General features: G+C 34.4%; 1 non-coding gene across 1 annotated transcript; it reads left to right on the top strand.

Moving 5' to 3' along the window:
- Positions 1–18426: 18426 nt before the first annotated feature.
- On the top strand, positions 18427–18499 carry TRNAT-GGU (transfer RNA threonine (anticodon GGU)). The gene has a single exon. It is a non-coding gene; the product is annotated as a tRNA-Thr (tRNA).
- Positions 18500–21369: the final 2870 nt, after the last annotated feature.

Raw genomic sequence — 21369 nt, 5'->3', positions numbered from 1 at the left:
CGTCATTACTTCGTAATTTATTTTAAAGGTTTTCTCGACTGATTAAGATGTTTAATGCAGTTTATCAATTGGGTTCGTTAGTTTTATTTATAAAGAGCCCTAACTATTCCTCTACGATTATTTATTAATATACGAGCTGTCGTTTAGTCAAGGGACTTTCTGTGCTTTGTGAATGGTAAGATTTTCGCTTCTTGTTAATTCATATTTAATTGGTGTGGATATTTGGACATCTACGATTCCTAATGCAGTCATTGATTTCCTGGGTGTGCGAGTCATTATGTGATATTGGAAATTGGACGGTATTGGTCTTTTTCATGCGGCATGTGTCATAACGTCAACAGGAAGTCTACGAGTCGTCCACTACCAGATGTCGAATAAAGCTTTTCTAAGGGCGAGTGTTGAAATAACATAAGCGTTAAAGATGCGGCAAGTATTTTGTAAGCGAGAAAAATACAAATACCCTCTGTAGATATTTCTTTCATTAAAATTTGTTTCGTAATATATTTATCTGATAAACTTGTTCTGTAAATAGGATTAAATTCAATTGTGCATTGTTTTAGTACGTCTAACTCGCTGTTGTAACTACTTAATTTATATTATTCTGAATAAATTTAACTCTGTTGTTTCGTCTCAATTATTTTAAACTTAAAATTTTATACCGGGCGGGATTGAACCGGGATTACGTTTTTAGTAAATAACTCTGAATTGCGGAGATATCTTTTAATACCACTAGGGAAAATTCTTCCGAGGAGAGGTATATTTTGGCTTGCCAACTTGTTTAAATTAGACATGACGAGCAATAACAAATTACGCGCAAATTAATATTCCAGTTGAAGTGACCTGTAGATCAGCCGCCTAGTTTAAACCTGTTTACAATTTGGTCTTTAAACAATTTTTGATAAAAAAATCCACGAAAATTCTTATGGTGCATTTTTGGAACAGTTGGGAAATGAGACTACACCTAAGGATTTCGTAGGACCACACTTAATTTATTTATTTTTTATTTATTTATACTCTTAAATCACCAGTTTACATTTGGTTATAAGTTATTTTGGAGCCACATCGCCTGCATAAGCAAAGCTTGTGCGCAGGGGACGATACTCCTAATAAATTATACAGTTAGATTTTCACATACGAACAAGGTTATGAATTTAGTAAGTCATAAGTTCATCTATGTTAGTTTTAAAAACCCATTTTTTTGTTTTACGTTTAAACTGATAGTAACTATTAATTTTTTTCATATCGATATCGGCAATGACCTTGTTATAATACTTAATACCAACATAAGACGCGTGTCTTTGTCCAAAGGATGTATACATTCTAGGGAGAGTCAAATTACCCTGATTTATAAAACGGGTTAATCTACTTTCATTTACATTAGGCTTATTAAATCGTTTACAGTAACCATCCACTAATACATTGTATACAAATAGTTGAGGGATCGAAATAATTTTGAATTCTTTATAGAGTAATTTACTAGGGTAATCATAGGGTTTGCGCTGACATATACGTAGAATTTTATTAACAAGAACAAATAATGGGCGCAAAACAAAGTAATGCGTATTTCCCCAAGCAATAATGCCATTCTGAAGCTGAGACTGAATTAAGGCGAAGTATACCATCCGCAATAAATTCGATTGTAAAAACTTACTCAAAATTATCATTTTATAACATACATATCTCATTGATTTTAATATTGACTGAACATGTATATCCCAGTTTAATTGGCCATCAATATAGATAGCCAAATATTTAATTGGATTTACTTTTTCTAATTTGGTGCACGTACAAGACAAAGAAGTGCAATCTGGTTTATGGACTATCAAATCGAAATTCTCATTGGATTTTCTAATAGAAAACATAACAAATTTAGTCTTAGAAATATTCAAGCTCAATAAACTATTCACCAATTCTCGATAAACAATTCTAAGACCCGCAGTAGCTTTTTCAAATACTGATTCCCATGAATCGCTGATGTATAGTAGTGTAGAATCGTCGGCAAATGAAATTAATACGTCTGATAATTTGGAGTCACAAAATTCATTAATATAAACAAGGAATAGAATTGGGCCCAAAATAGTACCTTGAGGTACGCCATAATTAACCGTGGTAATGTCACTATAGTCACTACCGATACGAACCATCTGTTTCCTATTAGCTAAGTAGCTTCTAAATAAGTCTAGAGGTATACTTCTAACTCCATAATCATTAAGTTTTACAAGTAAAAGGTCATGTGAAATAGTATCAAAAGCCTTTACTAGGTCTAGAAATACTGAAAGCACCTTTTTGCCGCTGTCAAGTGCGATAGAAACATTTCTAGTAAAATTATAGATTGCATCGCTTGTGCTTATACCTTTCTGGAAGCCAAATTGATTTTTTGAGATAATTTTATGTTTATCTAGATATTCCACTAAGCGATTTTTAGACAGGCCTCATAAATTTTAGACAATTGACTAAGAACAGATATAGGTCTATAATTATTCAGCTTATTTTTGCTTCCAGATTTAGGAATCGGTATCACAATGGCTATTTTAAAAAGATCCGGGAATATACCATTTGCAATACTACTATTTATAATATAATGCAATGGGCCAATTATGTAGTTAGCAATATTTTTTAAAACATTCGCATTAATTTTGTCATAACCAACTGCAGTAGCATTTTTTAACTTTAGTATTTCTTTTTTTAATTCATAATCATCAACTCGTTTCAAAAAAAATTGAGTTAAAGTTTGATAAACCATTTACAATGGTCGTCCGTCTTTTATCAGGCGGTTCATGTTCTCTTAAAATGTTTTCAGCCATTTTTTTACCAACATTAGCAAAATAATTATTAAATAAATTCGCACACTGTTTTGGGTATTTAATGGCATCGATTTCGATATTGTTTACTGAATCAATTATGGTTGATATTGGAAGTTTTGATTTTGTTCTAGAAGTGGAATCGTTAATGACTTGCCAAATTTTGCGATTGTTCTTGCCACATTTTTCAATTTGTTTTACATAATAAATATTCTTGGCAAATTTTTATTAAATTACTTAACTTATTACGATATGTTGTATATTTTAACTTGAGAGAGGAATTGAACGGTTCCCTAAGACATTTACGTTTCATTTTATCTCTTTTTTGATTGAATTAACCAAGCCCACTGTTATCCATGGCTTTATTAACTTAATCTTCTTGGTAGTTTGATTAGTGTTAGTATTACAAGGAGAACCCTTTTTAGATAAGTTAATATAAAAATTTAAATATTCAGTAAAAGTTTCTAACGCGGTATTTACATTATCAGTTTTATAAACTGCAGACCAGTTTTCAAAACCCAAAAGCATTCTCAATTTCTCAAAGTCGACCACATCACTATATATATTTTGAACATTGTTATCACAATTTGAACCGTGAGATAGTTCACTATTAATATTAATAAGAATTGGGAAATTATCTGTGGTGAATACTTTTAAAACTGAGCAAATATAATCTCTTTGAGTATTAAATTTAACAAAACAATGGTCCAAGCATGTTTGACTTGAACGTCTAGTAATATTCTTTATTAATGGGCTAAAACCATGTAAGTATAAGATATCCAAATAGTCTGAGTTGCCGGATGCAAGATAATGAGATGATATGTCTTTGTTTATAACACCTATTATAATGCAATTTTTAATATTTAACCTGTCAAAAGACTGAAAAGTGAGCCCAAGATGAAATAAAAATTCTTGTAGATTACTATTTTGGGAACGATATATACATAAAACACGATAAATCGAGGAGTCAACCATACAGATATCGATACAAATTGCATGTACATCACCAATAGATATTTCAACAAACTCTGTTTTAATTGTATTTTTAACGAAAACGACTACACCATCATTTTTATTTAGGTTATTAGTGGTGAAAATTGCTTGGTAACCATTGATTTGAAAACATTTAGGATCAAAACCTCTTAACCAACATTCCGTTAGGACTATAAAGTCGAAATCAATACACAATTCGTTAATAAGCAGACAAAATTCATGAAAATTTGTGGATATACTTTTAATATTTTGATAATAAATTTTAAAGCCATTTACATAAGTATTCATTTTTTCACGACAAACTAGAAAATCATCATCAATTTCCGGATATAATCAAAATTATAAAAAAAATCAAAGTTTTCGTTTTGGTGCATTTTTATTTATACAAGTATATTAGATAAGGAAATAATACTATTAGACTGAATGCAAGTCCCGAAGAGAGTTAATTTTTAAAATTTTTAGCCCATCATCTTTACGTAATAAAACTTGGCCATTATTAGACCAAACATATTTAAATCCCTTAGTTTTGGCATAAGCCTTAGTTTCATACAAAAGTTTTTTAACAGTGGACGGAAGTATTTCATTGACATAAAATTTATCGTGTTTAAGACGTCGATTAATATTATTACAGTAGAGTTGATCTCTATTTGTTTTAGCATTTTCTAAAATTTATCCCGCTGGCTATTATCTTGAAATTTTATTACTAAAGGACTTGGCAGTTTTTTAGCATTAGTAGCTGTAGAAGGTATAAATCTTCGGTAACATATTACAATTTCGTTAGTTTGGATTTTGAAATTGATTATTTTGTCTACTGTTTCTGCAATTATTAATAAATCTTCGTTTTGAGTTTCTTGAACTCCTGATATTTCTAGACACTCTTTATTTTGATTGAATTCCAAATCAGCTACTTTGCCTTCCAAAAATTGAACTTTTACATCTAATTCTTTATTTTTTAACAAGACGATATCAAATTCTTTTTGATGTCAGTAAGGGATTTTTTAAAATCAAGTATACTACTACCAAAGTCGTCAATTTTATCAGAATAAAATTGAAGAGAATTTTCAAAATCATGAATCTTGGTTTTAATAAGGTCTAAAGTGTCAAGCTTCTGGGACATTTCACTAATCTTATTCATAATTGCATTAAAAGCATATCAGGTAGAGTTTGACTAACAACATTAATTGCGGAATCCTTTCGTTTACATGGTTCGCACTTCCATGTTGTTTTTGTCGCACACAATGTAAATTTTCCTCAGTCTTCAGATTGGTACATTTGGCATCAGTGTTTCTTTCAGGCATGTCTCCGCCCCCCCCCCCCCCCGGAGCTTCCCCTTTTTCCGACGCCACTGCCAGGCGTGCAGGGAGCGCTTCGCTCGCCACTGGATAACGGCACCCCCGAATGTCTGGGAAACCCCCCCGAAAAAAATTTTCTGAAAGAAACACTGTTTGGCATGAAAATATTCACCACAATCTCCTGTGCACTGAATGATATCTTTAGTTAAGATAACTTCATCGCTACAACCCGCACATTTTTCCGCCATGATTCAGGACAACAATATTTAATCTAATTATAGATAAGACGGAGCCAGAAAAATCATGACCGCCACCGCCGAATTTTTAGCCAGAAAAAGCATGACCGCCACCGCCGAATTATTCCGCTATCCGAAAGTAGCCGGGATTTTGTTTCAAGGGGGGGGGGGGGCACACAATAGAAAATAAATAAAATAAAAATATTTGTACGTACGACCATACGTTTAGGGGGGGAATGTGCCCCCTGTGCTCCCCCTGGCTACGCCACTGCTTAATTTATTAGGTAAGACAAAACAGACGACATTTTGACGTAGGTGAAGACCAGCCTTGGAAATAACGGTGGTCAGGTGGTCAAAGACCAGTTAATGAATTGCTCAGACCAGTTTATTTATTCAAAATTTGGGGGGTCCAAATAATAGGAGATGAATTTAAGGTTTATATCAATTTTGATTTCCCTATTCACTGGATTTCTATGTACAGCGACTCCGCTTATTATACCGCCGCGGCCGCACGTCGAGGTTTTATGTAGAGTCCCTTCGCTCGCATCCCTCGAACGAGTCGAACTGTCTAACCCCCCTCTGGCGTCAAACCCTCAATCTTCTAGTCTCGCTTTAACCCGAGTACGGTAGGCCTAGGAGGATTCAAGTGTACCTTGAGAAGAATCCGGGGGGCCACGGGAGAGGCTGCTCAAAGCCTCAAACCCTTGGACACAAAACTACAACGGAGCCATCTAGTGGGGAAAATGTGAACTATGACTACGTGTTTGGTTTAGGAACTGGATAAAAAATTATATTTTTAATGCACCTAGAATCGCTACGACAGTTGTCAAAGCAACAATATTTCCCCATAATTAAATTTAAAACTTAACATTCATTGCAAATTTCTTTGAAATTATATAGTTTTCGGTCAAATTTCTTCGACGTGGCCTAAGCTAAAAACCGTTAAAGTTCGAAATACTGTCTAGCAGACGAATGTTTTGGTAACTCCTAGGTTACTCTGTAGCTTTGTAGGTCACGCTAAAAACATTATGTCCAAGTATTTGACACACCAGGCGACAGCTGTAGCCGAGCCGCGAGGCATTGGTCGGGGGGAATAAAAATTTCTTCTCCAGGTACACTTGAATCCTCCTAGGGTAGGCTACCTGGCTACGCGGTAACGAACCGGGGACTCTGGAGTTACGGGGCCTAGAGAAAGAGAGATAATACGGTAAATTACGAGGGTCTTCTAGTTAGTAGTCTTAGGTGATTTGGTACTATATTGTACTATTCTTGGGGTACTCATAAAATAAAGTTAACTATTGTGAATACGTGTAAAGTTAATGTTTATCAAAAGTCAAAATTTCAGCCAGAGATTCCATCAGTAGACCGGTTTCGCCCTTTTGGGGCTCATCAGTACTGTGTAGGAACTCTGGCTATCCTCGGAAATCTGCCGATATCATATAGGACACTGATTGTTTATTAAAGTTAATGTTACCAACATAATTTAACTTCTAAACATGTAGTATAGGTTTTTTTAGGCTTATAAATGGCATTAGAACATTTTATATAAGACCAGTTTAATAATTCATAGGCTAGGGGGTCACTGGTCATAGGGACCAGTTTAATAATTCATATGCTTGGGGGTCACTGGTCATAAGGACCAGTTTAAAAAAAACCTTATTTCCAGGGCTGGTGAAGACGACGGAACAGACGACGTTGGGACGTAGCGGAAGACGACGGAACAGACGACGTTGGGACGCAGCGGAAGACGACGGAACAGACGACTTTGGGACGTAATGAAAGACGACGGAACCGACGAAGTTTTGACTTAGGTGAAGACGACGGAACTGACAACTTTGGGACGTAGGGAAAGACGACGGAACAGAGGACATTATAACGTAGGGGAAGTGAGATTCACTTCATGAGGGACGAAATTTTCAACCACTGATAGTTTTGATTTTACTCACATTCGGTTTTTAAAAAGACCCTTTTGTTTCTAAATTTAATTAAAGTTCAACCGTTTATGTGTGTTCTGTATACCATGAAGTGTCTACAATTAAACCATTCAATTGCATAATATGGTTTATTTCTAAAGGGAATGGTTTGATTTTAAACCGATTAGGGTTCGAATTTCTGACAAAAGTGAAATAATGGTTTAAATTTAAACCGTTATTTTTTACAGTGCACATCTGCTCGTTTTTCGACGTTGTGGAAGCCGATTTTTGACGGCAAATTACTCGGATACGGTTCAATAAAGGAAAACGTTTCGTAGATATGATGAGTAAACAAAAATTGTAAAAGCAACTTACCACTCAGAATTTCATACAACTTTTCTTCATTCATTGTTTATAAATTTTCCGATTTTTTATCACAGCCTAAAACCAACTAAATGGAAAACTGAACACTAAAAAGTGGATCATAATCGATATTCACAATTTGGTAAATTAAAATTTTCTTTATCTTAAACCTAACGCACGTGCACCTCGAAAGGAAATTGATGACATAAATATCCTGGTGGGAGGAGCGACGAGAGCCTCACCAAAATGAACAAGCTGCGCCTCCACCGGAAGTAAACAAATTTGGAGGAGAGTGTCCAGGGTGAAAACGTTTCTAAGTCTATGATATAATCTTCAGATCACATCACCTGATGATTAACAATAATCCGGGTCTGTGCGCTTTATCTTTATTTGCCAACTTCCGGGCCTTAAAGTTTAATCCCTCATTTAATCCTATCAGTTATTCCGACACTAATAGAGATGCAAAGCTTTATTTCATTTCGGTAATTTCTTTATTATAAATATTTGGTTTTTATTTATTTATTTATTCAACGTAATTTCAACAAAATATCACTACCCTTTCTTCTTATACGTTTAATGGCCTAGCTTAATCTCCGATATAGTTTTATGAAAAAGTATTCGAAAAATATGTTGTCTTGTTAATATCGTTAATAGTGTGTGGGTCAATTATTTCCATGTTTGCATACCATTAAAGATCCGTTATTGATCGATCAACGGAAATTTAATACCGCAATATGAAACCCAGCTGTTTCATTTTACACAATTATGTTGTTGGCGTTGTTAATTTTCTTTGTATTTGCCGCGAAGTTTCATTTAACATCTGTTATTATCTCAACGCCAATATCGTCTCGTAAGTTTGCCAATATTGAAGTCAGTACAATGGTATGGAGTCACAAAGCTGTTTTAACAAATTTGTAGCTATTCTTTGTTTAATTGGCTGTTTTTATCAACTTTATGGTTTATTTTCATCGTACTATCATTATCACACAGTAATTCAAGTTTACAGTGATTATGGATTAACTCTATGCTTTCCCGCCATAACCATTTGTGGAAACGATAGGTAAGAGTTGCTACATTAAGGTGGTAATTGAACAGTAGCCTCACACTGCGAGTAGTGTGGTTACCGCATCGAGTGACACTTACCATTTTATTTTTATTATATAGAGACCATTTCGTTGAATTATTTAATTTTTGGTTGAATTACTGCGAGTGCGGCCTAAAACACATACTAAAACTACTAGTGTTATACCTATAGCTACACTAGTGCTATGTTACTAGTAAATTTACAATATTTACAATATTCCAAAAGTCATTATTATCATTATAATCCAACATCACCATTAGTGACGGCATTGATGGCAAAACGTATTATTTAAAATCAACGAAATTAATTATTTTTACTTGGAAACTTAGAATAGGTAAGACATAAAAATTGCTTCAAACAGTTAGATAAATAGGTATAATAATAACACTTCTAGACCTAAAATACGCTTTTTTTAAATATATTGAATAGACCTACAATTAGCGTTTTCAGTTTCCAGATACTTTCTTCGGCTAAGCATGTGTTTGGGGTTTTTAAGTCGCCTGATTAGCTGACGAAAATCCAATATTCAAGTATTGTATCGTGAAAAAGATTTAAAATCACCTACGTTCTGAATCTGAATTCTGTGGTAATGATCGTAAAATTCAAGTTCAGTAATAACAACGAAAATCTGCCTTGAATCGGAATATTTACATTTTTAAGAATATGGCCCGCAATATCCGGGAATAAACACCACCATATAATAATAGAATCTTTTTAGGTATATTTTACCCAATGAAAGCTTTTAATTGGGTACTTATGCTTATTTACAATTTTAATATCAGGCTTCGAAAGGAGAAATTTTGTGGAAGATCTCAAAGCAATTTCACGTGCATGTTAAACGATTCCATTACTCTGGTATGTAATAGTAAGGTTCCATTATAACAAGAATGCATTTATTTGTGAACAGTAAGTATGAATATTATTTAGGCGATCAGGGGGATCAAGATGGAATACCCCCCCCCCCCCCCTGGATAAACAGGGGAGTAGGAAAAATGTCACTAGCGTGCGCTTCAACCTGGTTCTAAGACGTTATTTTGTACTCTATTAATTTATCATAGTTAGTTTTAGGAACTTCGAAAGTTTTATTAAACACTTTATTGGAAAAACGAAAATGTGATGACACTGGAGTTCAGAATTCATAATCAATCCTTTTAAGAAAAATAACCCATTCATTCGCCCGTCAGAAATGAAGATAAAATATAAAACATCTCCTAATACTTCCGTAAAATCTTCATATACTGTCCTTATTACAAAACAAATTGACCCAAATTATGTACCTTAATTTTTTTTGTTTTTAGTACTACTTCTTTGGGGTTCTCTAATATTTAAAGGTGGAAAGTTGATCCTCATTTTCTGCACAATTTTCGTCCGTTTCGTATTCTTCATCTCCCGTTCCTAATTCCTATGTACTAGTTGCTTTTTTTCCACCTTCTTTTGCTCTTTGGGTGTTTTTCACTGTAATTATTCTTTATCTGGGATACATTCGTCCGTAACACTGCAAAAATTAATTTTCAACTTTCCTCTTAACGTTAGTTTACTTTTATGTTGTTGTGGTGTAAATTAAAATTATAAACATACATTTCTTATAAAGTGGTGGAACGAAAATATTTTCTTGAACCACGTTGTTCTGAAACATTTTTAAAAATCTTAGGATAATGCAATGTATTCGTTAGATGGGCTTGAATGCCGCCCTTCTCGCAGGGACGTTCCAAATATGTCACAAACACCTCGCCATTAGCGGTTTAAGTCTTTAAACTTACAACCCATCTGTCTTTCTGGCAATCATACATAAATCTTGTGAAACATCTTGCAATTCAACCGGGCAGCAAACAACACTTTGCACGTACTTAAAGAAATAAACTAATAAGGATGGTCAAGTCGATGAAGTCATAATTCGATTTCTTCTGGAGTACTTAAAAAACTGTTCTTCTCGATTATATTAATATCCGGGAGTGGTACTCCTTCTAGGCTTGTTCACATGACACCAAACTTCTATAAATTATTTTCACCTACACTGAATAAACAACCACCTCTTTCTGCAATCTGTATGTATAAATTATTCTGCTAGTCGTAATCCTACATATCTTCCCTGACATTTTTATCTCTATTTCTCTGGTTTGAATGAGATTTGGAATAATTTATAGTTTTTATACGACTTTGGTGTACTCTACAATATTGAGATCCATGCCCTCTTTAAAACCAATCGGTACTTCACTCAAAATTAAAATAGGCATTGGGCTAACCAGGCTCTTCGGTTATTTGTTTCTGCCTCTTATATTCAGAAAGTAACAAAGCATTTTCATTCTCTAGTTGATTGATGCACTATCTAATGCATATGATCGTACTATAGTCTTTTGATAATCCTAGCTTGCTCGGGGGTGTGCCGTGGTTTCGTTTTAGGAGATCAGTCATAGTAGAGGCTAGAACAGCATTAGTTCTACTCACTTGATCGCCATGCATTTTTATCTTGCTCAGCTGTGTTCATGTTGTGATCTTTATAATTAAATGTGTAACGAGTTTAGGTCTTCCATGAAAATAAGTTTCAAAATGTATCTGTCGAAGCCTTTGTCTGCTACTTCAACGTGTTCTGTGGTACTAATTACTCTTGCAATAAATTTAGACATTTATTTGGGAGATGTGCAGCCGTAATGCGGCTATTGGTATCCTCGATTGTGGTGCATGAGTGTTTAAAATGAAATAATTGAGTTCCAAATCAGTACTCCAATGAAAGAGCTTATGCCAAGTATAACTATCAAGAAACAAACCCAAGACTGGTTCGTAGATTTATACTTAGGTGGCGCAAAACTGGCTTGAATTTCCAAAGGAGCTTTTAAGAAGTCTTTAATCGTACTTAGTCTATGCAAAATTTATCGAGAGGTAGAAATCAAATCAATCGTAAAAATGTTCCTTTGATAAAGCGAAGAAAACTTCAGCCTCCTTTATGCACGAGAGTTCAATGACAGCAGAAGTATGAAACATATCTTACGAGAGAAGTATTCATCGTACTATCCTGCTAGTGCTATTCACTAAAACATTTACCTCAAGATCAGTGGGATCCCACAAAGGTACAAGTATCAGAAAAAATGTATGTTCAGCTGTGCACATCTGCAGCATGGCGAAATATTGCTCCCATCCAAAATTGACACATCTATAAATCGATAACCCTTCTTTGGTTGAAATTGTTTCGCTTTAATTAACCATATAATTTTTTTTATCCTAATAGAATGAACAAATTTTCACATTTTTAACACGTGAGACAAGTAGAAACATTCTTGATGCACTTTATCCTCATATATACCTAAAAAGTAACTGTGACTCACAACCTACTTGGCAAATTCCATATCTTTGCAAGTAGGTAAATTTAACAAATCAATAAGCATGCAGTTTATGCGTATTAGTTAATGGCTCTATTAGAATAAATATCGAAAATCACAAATGAAAAATTATTTGGAAAAATAACGTTAATAAAATAAAAAACAATAAATAAAGGTGAGGAAAAAACGATTATTATACTCCGCGCTCGCGGACTATATTTAGAGCTCAACTTTTTCCCCCATTTCCACCTCTGCTGCGCGTATATTGGCAATTTAAAAGTTTTGTCGTGCAAGACGTCAACTCAGCTTGAGAGACTTTTAGCCCTTTTTTGGGTCGCGCTGTAACCTCAACCACTTATCGTATTTTAATTCTGTAAACGGATTTAAAATCAAGATGTTTCACTTCATAGGTCCGTCTTTTCCCGATTTGTAATTTAACCAATAATGCCGATAAAATAGGGTATTTGTCATTTGGAAGACTGAATGTATGGTTGACTACATTACTAAATAAATGAAGATATACAATTAGATTAAAAGTAATATTTGCACCTTTAAGGCTTTTACTGGTAAGACATCTAAACAGTTTTTTCAATTCGGAGAACTGTTTTTGTTATAAATACAGAAAATACTAGAGCGTTGAGTTGAGCGAAATTATTTCCTCTCAGTCTAAAAAAAGACAAGGCGTCACCAGGGTAGGCCAGGTATACCATGGCCTTCCATGAAAACTTATCAAGGGATTTATCATTCTCAAGGCGATGTTCCACTTTTATTTCACGGTTATTATTTTAACTAAGGAATTCTTTACATTAGAATGATTAGATTTAAGCAAACGAATCATGAATAAACACACTTTCTTGGTAATTTTCATTTGAATTATATTTAATTAATTTTAATGAACTCGCCATTTATTATTTTCAAACTTAATATTAAACATAAATGTCGTGTTAATTATTAGTTGCATGTTTTAATTATTATCATTGTAATTTCTCTCAACTATTCGGTTTAATAACAATCTGTTAACTTTATTAACTATCCAATCATTTTAATTATCAACTTGATCGTTTCAATAATTGTCAACTTCAATTTAGTAACTGTTAATTTCAATTATGAGCTAAACATTTATATTGCGATGGAAATGATTATACCAAATAATCAGTTCTAACCATCTTCGTCACCATTTAAAGAATCTAATCCTGATTTAAAAAATTTTAATCTTTAAAATTATTTGATTAAAAAATGAGACTAATAATCAAGGCAATAATTTGACCTCTCGCTATTGGTCGTTTTCTATGGAGCTCGGCGAAACAAATAAATTAACCACTAAAATTTCGGTTAACCATAAAAATTTCGATTAACTGTTTATTCGTGGTTTTTATCCAGACTAAAAAGCAATTTAACATGTAAAAATAATAGATTTTTTCGGATAATTTGTGGATAAATGTGTGTTTTGGATAAAAATAAATAAAGTGATTAATTCTTATCCAAACGCCGAGCTCTAGTTTTCTATGATGTTATCATATATGTGACCACAAGCGTTGTGAGCGCGATATTTGGTATCTTTCCTGCTTGTCGCCGACGTTTCTCCTCTTAACGTGAGCAAGTGGCCTTAGTATTTATTTCTAGGAAAAATAGTAATATTTACTACAACCGGAAGTTCTACAAATATAGTATTTGTTTTGTAAAAAGTAAAGTCAAACGTACAACTGGATTTTACATTCGGAACAGTAGCGAGAAAACAGGTACCAAACACTAAAAAACGTATTTATTTCAGTAGCATCGTATTGTTTTCTGGAAAGTACACCGATTGCGCGACATACAATTACAAAAGGAATAAGGAACCCTGTAACAGAACCAAAAGTAAGATTTTCAGTATGAATGACTAATTGAAGAATCATTTATAATCGTTTCTTACCTCACGTGTTTCCATACTATAGCAAATAAGAAAGCTTACCCCCCTCCTTTGGGTTTCCGTTTCAAAGTCGCTTCCAATTAACCACCGAGGCCGTATTTTGAACGACCCTTATAGGGTTTGCTTTTTTTAGACGGGTAACATTTATTACGTTGCTATTGCTGATGTTGGGCATCTCTCTCAGTAACATACGACTAACGTTGTAAAAGAGATTTGGCTCTATATAATTGTCTCTAATTATGTTTCTAGAAAATAAAAATGAAACAAATGAACAAAAACAAAGGAATAAAATGTATTACTGTTACGTCACAAAACAGAGCTTTATAAGTACAGTCCCGAGCAAACGTTTCTGCCCGTTTTCTCTTGGTAGCCATTTTGTTTCTCTTTAAGGTTTAGAGTTAAAAGAAAGAAAACCCTCACGACAATAATATAGGGGAAAATTAATGCCCTACCACAATTAGGACGCGAGCAAAGCCGGAAATAGACAAACCCCTCCAAAATGACGTCATGAAAAAATACATAAAATGTGTCGTGCTTACGCTTCTTCAAAGCCTCATAATATTCGGAAACATAATCTGGCTTCAATTTTCAAATCGGAGTTGTGGTTGTAAAGGTATTGAAGAAATAGTGATGACGGAAAACCTGAAAATTAACCCAAATTAAAATTTTAAGTGAAACAAAGAAAGCGTGAAATTTGTATTTAAAATAATATTGCTCGAAACCATGATATTTTTTGCTTCACCCCATATACCAATATTATTTTATATCTAAGGCTCCAGATGCATTCGCAAAACGTTGGCATTGGAGCCTTAGATTGTCTACAGTATAAGGTTCTAATGCCACCATGCTTCGAATCCACCTGGAGCTGTAGACATTCCAAGTGTAAACATATTATTTCATGGTATAACTTATGCGGATCGTAATTATTTTAGTTCTTGAAATTTCTACAAAATTTGATAGTAAAAATCAGATTGAGACTCTGGAAGAACTTGGAGGAAAAATAGCAATTCATTCAAATGAGAATATACCGGATGTGCTAGAAAATTTCGAAGAATTATTCCCTAATCAAAACTTGCAATTAAAAATCAAGAAAGTATGATTCCTAGCTTTTCATTTAAGTTTCGTTCTAAAATATTACTGTGTTACATTAACATTAAATTAGAGAAGATATAATGCACTATAAGACCATATTTATTTATACTTAGGGATAAGGATTAAGTTGGGCACCATTGTCTTATTTTCCACCGTCAATTGAGGGGGAGATAAAACATCACTCCATTCGAAGACGTAAAATGAATGGAGTCAACAGGAGAGCCCGCTGATTTGTTTTTTTATAGGGTGTAGGAACCTACTGTTGGATCGGTGGGTGATTTGGAAGAAATGCTTAAAATCGTTTCAACATAGTCATTATTCCTTAATATAAATATATAGGTTCTTTAAGGCATGCTATAAAGTTATTTTGAGGAATTACATAATAAGGTAAGTGAGTAATATCGAGCCAGTTTCATATAGAACCTACGGTAGAGGTTTTCACAAAATTTTAATTAAGTTCTAGTGAGAGTGTCTATTACTTCATCGTTATTCATTTAATTATCGGTTAGAAAAACTTGTCTTTATATTCAAAGAAGGTTGAAAAAAGAGTTACTTGGCCATTGTCCTTATTATTAAACAATTTTTATTAATTAAAACATGCATACTTGCGTATATTAAAATTTACTCACTTAAAACCAAAACAAACAAGTAACAAATGATGTAACGAAAAATTAAATCGATTATTTCGAAACCCTCCTTCGTAACACCGAGTAACAATGGAAAAACCAAATTAATACTATAATTAATAAATCACGTTAAACTCTATAGTTAACAACTTCTAAATTTGTTATGATCATGCTTTAAATAATAGAAACTGTGATATTTATTAGTAAGAGTCTGCGAAACAGTTTGTAGTTATAAAGAAAAATAAATTGGGTTAGTTAACTTGTTGCGCTATCAATGTATGTTTTATTTTATTTTATTTTATTTTACTTTAATTAAGTTGTATTTGACAAAAACGTGGAAATTGGCAGCAGACTATACCGACTATTAAATGTATTCCAATTCTTCCAGTTTTAAATCTGTTGAACAATGTCCTCTCATATGTAGGTCACCACTATCATGCTACGACATCCTTACCACACAAACTGCACTGATTATTATCAAAAATGGACCAAAGACTCATCGCAACCAATTAGTAGGGAGGTACGTAAGTCGTCAGAAAGTGGCAATAAAAATTGGTCATGTAAGGGAAAGCCTCGTTTAAAGGCTCCTCACGCAGTCACGCTACAATTTCTTTGTGAATTTATGGCATTAAATGAAGTCTAATTGCCAGTATCTGCTAATGGAACTTCTAACGTTTTATCTCACCCTGATCAACCTAATAACCACTAATAGTTTAAAATATAAACGATATTTTAAATAAATTTTTTAATATAAGCATTAATACAATCCGTAAATAATTACTGTAATATCATATTTGGTTTCTAAGGGCAAAGATGAACAAATACGATTTTGGTCTTACATTTACTTTTCACTCATTTTACTTGCCAACTACTTACAGCTGAAAATCAAAGACATTTACGTTTACTTTGATGAACATTTTCAGGAATGCATTCGAAAATGCATTCACAAATACTACATGCATCACTGTGGCTGCCTCTTATACATGCTAGTCATACCCGAATCCGAGTTCCAGAGAAAGTGTACATTTAAAAGCTACGAAAATATAACTGAAGGTACGTATATGATTTACGTTTTCTATCTGTTTTGGGCCACTTCGTTTCCGGTTGTAATATTGTTGTTCCTCGCGAAAACCCTTTATTAAAAATTGGAGCGATCAAAACATGATCACATTTTGATCAGAAATTGGAGCAATTCGAATATTATCACAATGGTATCAAAAATTGCAGTGATCAAAATATGATCATATAGTGATCCAATGTTACTTCATAGAATAGTATTTGATCGAAATATGATCCAATGTTACTTCATGAAATAATATTTGATCGAAATATGATCCAATATTATTTTGAAGTTTCATTTAAATCAAGGAATACTTCTGCGTATTTTTCCATACCAGAGTGACTGAGAAAAATCATATCACCTCGGGTAGGAATCGAACCTAGGACCTTTGGGTTACCGTCCCAACGCCACTACCATTGGACTACCGAGGCCACGAATAATCAGGCCTCGGACATCCAATTTAAGAATGACTCGATCTGGTTCACATTATTGACGGGATATATTTAACCCGTTGTTGACGGTGCCGTAGCATTTAACGTCAACTAATTTATAACAGGACCTTGATAGCCTGTAGTCATAACATAGAGATAATTTTATTATTACGCAGGAATTAATATAATTTGAAGTTTCATTTAAATCAAGGAATACTTCTGCGTATTGTTCCATACCAGAGTGACTGAGAAAAATCATATCACCTCGAGTAGGAACCGAACCTACGACCTTTGGGTTACCGTCCCAACGCTACTACCATTGGACTACCGAGGCCATGAATAATCAGGCCTCGGACATCCAATTTAAGAATGACTCGATCTGGTTCACATTATTGACGGGATATATTTAACCCGTTGTTGACGGTGCCGTAGCATTAAACGTCAACTAATTTATAACAGGACCTGGATAGCCTGTAGTCATAACATAGAGATAATTTTATTTTATTATTACGCAGGAATTAATATAATTTGAAGTTTCATTTAAATCAAGGAATACTTCTGCGTATTGTTCCATACCAGAGTGACTGAGAAAAATCATATCACCTCGGGTAGGAATCAGACCTACGACCCTTGGGTTACAGTCCCACCTCGGTAGTCCAATGGTAGTGGCGTTGGGACGGTAACCCAAAGGTTTCCTACCCGAGGTGATATGATTTTTCTCAGTCACTCTGGTATGGAACAATACGCAGAAGTATTCCTTGATTTAAATGAAACTTCAAATTATATTAATTCCTGCGTAATAATAAAATAAAATTATCTCTATGTTATGACTACAGGCTATCAAGGTCCTGTTATAAATTAGTTGACGTTAAATGCTACGGCACCGTCAACAACGGGTTAAATATATCCCGTCAATAATGTGAACCAGATCGAGTCATTCTTAAATTGGATGTCCGAGGCCTGATTATTCGTGGCCTCGGTAGTCCAATGGTAGTGGCGTTGGGACGGTAACCCAAAGGTCCTAGGTTCGATTCCTACCCGAGGTGATATGATTTTTCTCAGTCACTCTGGTATGGAACAATACGCAGAAGTATTCCTTGATTTAAATGAAACTTCAAATTATATTAATTCCTGCGTAATAATAAAATAAAATAATCTCTATGTTATGACTACAGGCTATCAAGGTCCTGTTATAAATTAGTTGACGTTAAATGCTACGGCACCGTCAACAACGGGTTAAATATATCCCGTCAATAATGTGAACCAGATCGAGTCATTCTTAAATTGAATGTCCGAGGCCTGATTATTCGTGGCCTCGGTAGTCCAATGGTAGTGGCGTTGGGACGGTAACCCAAAGGTCGTAGGTTCGATTCCTACCCGAGGTGATATGATTTTTCTCAGTCACTCTGGTATGGAACAATACGCAGAAGTATTCCTTGATTTAAATGAAACTTCAAATTATATTAATTCCTGCGTAATAATAAAATAAAATTATCTCTATGTTATGATCCAATATTACTCCATCAAATAATATTCGATCGAAATATGATCCAATATTAATTCATAAAATAGTATTTGATCGAAATATGATCTACTATTACTCCATCAAATAATATTTCATCACAATATAATTGGTATATTTTTTGATTAAATTATACCAAGCATTTTCATAAGGGACAAGATTTACAATTATAAAATTTTAACAGTGGCGTTGCTACGCCTGTTTAGGCTATACCTCCCCAAATTCCAAATTAGGAACGATAAAACCAGGTGCAACGCATGTTAGCAGATTATTGTTCAATAATAACCATAGTCCTTTCCATACAATAAAAAGGTAAACATTTTTGTCGCTTGGACATATATATTTTTTGATGCAGCCGGAAAGTAAAGCAAATAAGTATTACACAAAATTTTATACGAAATTACCCTCTCACCAACTAAAATCATAACGAAGCCACTGGATTTAAACTAAAATTTAATTTGTTTCCAATATTCTTCAGAATGTAAAGTGGAGACATACTTAAAGGGGATTTCAAAGGAGAACTGTAATCGCCAATGCCCTCACAGTTGCACGTAAACAATTTATCAATCTCTTCTAGCACAACACAAAAAAAACCAAAGACTTCCAATTAGCGCTTTCAGTTTACATAGAGCAGGGTTGTCTGATTTAAATCGCATTTTAGGTCAAATCATATTAGTGTAAATGTAGCAATGTAGCTTCGATATTAATGTCAATTCAAACATAAATCGTTAAAAATCAATAAATCGAAAAGTCAACAACCTTAGCGTAGCCAAACATTCAACTAATCAATATTAATTTATCTAAGGAGAAAGTGTAGAAGAGTGAAAGCTATGCCCAAGGAAGGAGTTAATATGGATACCCCCTTCTCTACACCACTAAATGAAGCAGCTAAGCTAGAATCATTTGAACCCTATTTGAGAAGTATAGCATATTATTTTCAATAAGATAGGTCCTATCAATTAGTTATTAGTATTAATTGAAGAACTTTAAGTGTATTACTACGCACGCTTACTGTTAAAACCATTGTTCAACATCAATTGTGAAACCTTTTTGCAGGGAAGACGTTTACGAAGTCACACCTTTGAAGAAAAAAAGACACACCTTTCTTAAAAATGGAAGATTCCAGTAACTACTGATTTTATTAAAACAAACACTTACTAACAATGTAAGAGCCGAGGGCCAGGAAATTTTTTCTGGCTGGAAATTAAAATCAAGTCTAATTTCCCGAAATTGTAGCGGTAATCAATAACGTAAAACGTGAAATCAAAATAAACATCGTATTCTAAAATCTCAAAACTATTGAATCACAGAGATTCAACATCCGACTCCTCGGTTTATATCCCGAATATTTTCCAATATTTTTTGTCGTCTTCTGGACAACTGAACGTTTCCCGTATGCCGCATGGTCGAAATGTTTGTATTAATTCTGAAGAGTGTTACCTCGTAGTGTAGACGAAGGTAAAGAACGATTTGTCCGCTATGACTAGTGAGGCGAGTTTGTAAACGTGTTACCTATTGTTAGTCATTAACACCTGAAAGTAACGCGACGGTGGTACAATGGCCGACAGTTCAGCGAAGAGGGAAAGGACTAAAGAATAGGCGAGCGAGCAGGGCTCGTCGAAAAGCAGCGGGATGTCCACGGACAGGCAGAAAGTGTACCGTTCGCAAAGCAGGCCGGCCGCTCAGCCTTCTCCAAAAACATGTTTTGCGGGAAGCGTAAATGCAAGGCGAAGCATCGAGGGTAAGAAAATTTCAAGTGGGACAGGCAGAAGAAATACTAGGCCTTTAGCTAGGGAAAGGTATTCCGCCAAAATACGAGATCCCACATTCCGCGAACGTGAAAACCTTAGGCAACGGTTGGCTTAGCGTACTAAACCATCTATTAATTATTTAACTTTGATTCTTACGCAGGGGCGTATTAATCATTAGGCACCGTAGGCACGTCCCCAGAGCGACATTTTTCATGGGGAGCCAAACTTCTGAGTCTCTGATAAACTCCCCCGGTCGAAGTACTTCGCTGGCTCCTACTTAGCTGACAATGCCAAGAAGCGGCAATTGTTTTGGTGTCTAGAGGCACCGAAAGGGTTAATTCGCCTCTGTTTTTACGTTAAGTCACTTTTGATACTAACGTATTACTTCAAAAATTTTAAATGGTTGGCCCGGTATGCCTACAGATTCGCGAGCTTGCAGGAGAGATGGTTGGTGCACATTTCCTGGAAGCATTTCGTCTATAAAACGCGTTTAGAAGTCGCTAGCTGACTTGTGGCTCGGGTATTAGCCTAGCTGGTTAATTATATCCCCCATAACAACAAAGTATATAAAGGAAATGGTTTATATTGAACAGTGTGATCCTAAATTTAGTTCAAGCAAGGGATTTATGCTGCCAGTTATTAAAAATCGACCAAGAGGTGAACGAAATTATATTATCGCCTTAGCGAACTTGTTTCTTTTGCTACAATGACAAATCTACCGACGAGACACAAATTGTCCGATACTAGGTGTTTTTTTTTTCGCCTGTCCGAGGACAAAAAGTGTGAACTTTTTACCCTAAAACGTATTATTCGCCTGTTCCCGGGGTAAGATTTACCCTGTCCAGAATTTTGTTCGTTTCTTCCAGAGCTCAAATGTTGCACTTTTTACTCCTCCTCGAAAGGAGGTGTAGCGGGAGTAATCTAGCTTATATAGAAAATTCGTCTGTTTAAATTTCGTTTCACGAAAACATGACGGGCTTTG

Source organism: Leiobunum rupestre, chromosome 6 (genome assembly GCF_980474605.1).
Source record: "Leiobunum rupestre chromosome 6, qqLeiRupe1.1.hap1, whole genome shotgun sequence".
Lineage (NCBI taxonomy): Eukaryota > Metazoa > Arthropoda > Arachnida > Opiliones > Sclerosomatidae > Leiobunum > Leiobunum rupestre.
The sequence above is the reverse complement of the archived record's forward strand: the minus strand, read 5'-3'. Positions and strand labels throughout refer to the sequence as shown.